The sequence below is a fragment of the Pseudochaenichthys georgianus genome, chromosome 19 (assembly GCF_902827115.2).
Source record: "Pseudochaenichthys georgianus chromosome 19, fPseGeo1.2, whole genome shotgun sequence".
NCBI lineage: Eukaryota > Metazoa > Chordata > Actinopteri > Perciformes > Channichthyidae > Pseudochaenichthys > Pseudochaenichthys georgianus.
The window spans coordinates 23,323-26,900 of record NC_047521.1 but is presented as its reverse complement, the minus strand read 5'-3'; the positions used below and the strand labels follow the sequence as shown (position 1 = coordinate 26,900).

The window sequence follows — 3,578 nt, the reverse complement described above, 5'->3', positions numbered from 1 at the left end:
AGAGCGTGTCCTTCCTTTGGGCTCGAAATATCTCTGTCCCTTACAGTGAGCCTCACTCTGCGTGCCACGCTCCAGAGCCAAGGAAGTTCAATTTGTCACCTTTAGCATCTTTGGCATTGAGTCCAAAAAAGAACCGCTGCTGATGTGCTGCAGTTTCTGCCCTCAATTGAAACCATCTGTTTTGGTTTCAAGATGCGCCTTTGTTTGTTTTTCCACAAGGCAGGAGATGGGTGCACCGTTCCCGGAGGCGCTGCAATACCGGGTCGATGCGTGGAGTGAACGGGGCAAGCCCCTCTTTCAGCTCCCAGTGCTAAAAATCCATTTAATATATAGTCCCCGTTTTGGGCACGTATCAGATATTAAACTGATAAGAACAGATACTTTACTTGATCTTAGCCAAAAGGCCGAGAAGCGATGACCCTACACGTTTTCCCCCAGCTGCGCTAGCATGGTTCGTGGCTCTCACCTGTGGCTTCTTTGGCATTGAGTCCAAAAAAGACCCCTGCTGCTGTGCTGCACTTTGTGCCCCCGATTGGAACCTATCTCTTTAGTAATACGCTGGAGTTGTGTGGCATGTTATACGTGCTGACTCCACGGCATTAGAAAACACTAGTTTGATGCTAAACATCAAATCCATTTAAGGGAGGAACACTAGAATGTCTTTACGGATATTCACCTCCTGATGTCTCCTTCTCTTGGTCCTGAATGGGCTCTTGTATTGGCTGCTGAGACACATTATTTGTTGGTTCTTGGTTGGTTTCTGAGCAGGAAGCCTGACTGATTTCTGGTTCCTCATTTGCGTGTTCCTCCTCTCTGGCTTCAGGGGTTTCAAAAAGTGAAAGTTTCACCCGGTTGGAGTAAGCATGCGGGCAGTCTTTGAAGCGGTGGTTTTCGGAGGAGCAGAGGTTGCACTTGACAGGGGTTGGGCAATTTGCTGATGAGTGGTCTGTTGCTTTTTAGATCCTGCAGATATTCCGGCTACAGTCTGCTGCAAGGTGGTCTAGACTGCCACACTTCCTGCATTCTTTTGGCTGCCCATGGTAGAAGACAGAACCCCTGAAGGCTCCCAACTGTATGGTGTTGGGAATGTGTCTCAGCACCCCATCCTGTTGTTGGAGACGGACCTGGAAACGTCTCGACCCGGTTTTTATTCCATCAATGTCCATCACCTCTATTGCATTTTGTACTTCACAGTATCTTGTCATCCAAGTCCAGACATCCTGGTTCCTGATTTTTCTGAAAATATCATCACATAAACAGTTTTCAGGTCCCTTTTGGCAAGTGGTGTCATGCTGATCTTATCAAAGACTGACGCTGACGTTTTCTTCTTTTCGAATCTCTCCAGGCAGTTTTGGAAGTGTTGGCTGGTTGTAAAGATGACCTCAAATATATTTTTCCCCGGGTAAGCAAAGATGTATTCCAGATGGTCTGATGAAAAATCAAGCTCTTTCTGCAGGATGTGTCGGCTGAACTGCAAGCGGTCCATCTGTAGATCTTCCAGAAGGTCAAAACGAACAGCGTTCCGGCGATTGGTCTGGTTTGACGCCATGGTGAACCCACTGGTCTTGGGTTACCACGGATACTTTATTGCGCCCCTTACACCGCACGACAGCAACAAAGCCAAAGGAGAACCACCACCTTGGTGATCATGGTATCTCCCCTGCCAGGTAAGTATGAGTTGAACGGGTCATCAATCAATCAATCAATCAATCAATCAATCAATCAATCAATCAATCAATCAATCAATCAATCAATGTTTATTTATATAGCCCAATATCACAAATGTTACATTTGTCTCAGTGGTCTTCACAGTTTATACAGAATATCAGTATGACAATACGACACCCTCTGTCCTTAGACCCTCACATCGTACAAGGCAAGGCAAGGCAAGGCAAGGCAAGGCAAGGCAAGGCAAGGCAAGGCAAGGCAAGGCAAGTTTATTTATAGAGCACTTTTCAACGCAAGGCAATTGAAAGTGCTTTACAAAAAAAAAAAAAATGAAAGACATTAAGCATTAAAAAAGAAAAGCTAATCAAATAAACATTAAGAAAAAAAATACATGGATAAAAGTTACAGTGCAGTCTAAAATATAAATAGTTCAATTAAACATTACAAGAAAAAGTACATGGATAAAAGTTACAGTGCAGTTTAAGATATGAATAGTTCAAATAAAAGCAGCGACAAAAAGAAAAGTCTTCAGCCTGGATTTAAAGGTAGTCAGAGTTGCAGCGGACCTGCAGGTTTCTGGGAGTTTGTTCCAGATATTTGGAGCATAATAACTGAACGCTGCTTTACCATGTTTAGTTCTGACTCTGGGGACAGAAAGCTGACCAGTCCCTGAAGACCTGAGAGATCTGGATGGTTCATAGTTTAGCAAGAGGTCAGTAATGTATTTTGGGCCTAAACCATTCAGTGCTTTATAATCCAGCAGCAGTATTTTGAAATCTATTCTTTGACACACAGGAAGCCAGTGTAAAGACTTCAGAACAGGAGTGATGTGATCCACTTTCTTAGTGTTAGTGAGGACTCGAGCAGCGGCGTTCTGAATCAGCTGCAGCTTTCTAATAGATTTTTTAGTAAGACCTGTGAAGACACCATTGCAGTAGTCGAGTCTACTGAAGATAAAGGCATGGACAAGTTTTTCCAAATCCTGCTGTGACATTAGTCTTTTAATCCTAGATATGTTCTTTAGGTGATAGTAGGCTGATTTAGTAACTGTTTTAATGTGACTGTTGAAACTCAGGTCAGAGTCCATGACTACACCTAGATTTCTGGCTTTATCTGTTGGTTTGAACATTGCAGACTGAAGCTCAGCGCTAACTTTTAAACGTTCTGCCTTGGCTCCAAAAACCATTACCTCAGTTTTATCTTTGTTTAATTGGAGAAAGTTCTGACACATCCAGTCATTGATTTGTTCAATGCACTTACTCAGTGTTTGAATTGGAGCATAGTCTCCTGGTAAAATTGTTACGTAAATGTGTGTGTCATCTGCATAGCTATGGTAACTTATTTTGTTGTTCTTCATTATCTGAGCCAGTGGTAGCATGTTGTCAAGGAGAGACTCTGAGGCATGAACTCAATTGCACGACTCAGATAGTGTTTTCAAAAATAAAGACTTTACTGGAATTTAGCACAGTAATCAAAACAAGGAAAACAAATATACTCTTTCGAGGAAAACTAGCAAGTGATCAATGAGGTAGATCCGTGGGAAGTCCGTGAGGTAATCAGGAACGTGGGTCATAGTAAGACAACGAACTGACAATGAACAGGAGGAAGCTACCACAATATATACACAGGTAAAGGGGACACAGGTGGAAACAATCAGGGCGGGGAAACAATCAAGGACGCAGGAGACAGAAAGGGGCGGGGAGCGTGGAGGCCTGAAATGAGAGGGATGATTAATTAAGGGAATAAACATAAAGCACAGGGCAAAGGGACATGACAAAACTAACATAAAGAATAAACTTTCACTATTAGTTTCCTAGACATGACAGTACCCCCCCTTCTAGGGACGGCTCCTGACGGCCCAGGCTCCTCTGAGTTGAGGCGGTCAAAATCCTCAATGAGGCTTTTATCTA

The 3,578-nt window shown here is 43.3% G+C and overlaps 1 non-coding gene across 1 annotated transcript; it reads right to left on the bottom strand.

Moving 5' to 3' along the window:
* Window positions 1-225: 225 nt before the first annotated feature.
* LOC117465264 (U2 spliceosomal RNA) lies at window positions 226-416 on the bottom strand. Its single transcript, XR_004554173.1, has one exon. It is a non-coding gene; the product is annotated as a U2 spliceosomal RNA (small nuclear RNA).
* Between the last annotated feature and the right edge of the window lie 3,162 nt (window positions 417-3,578).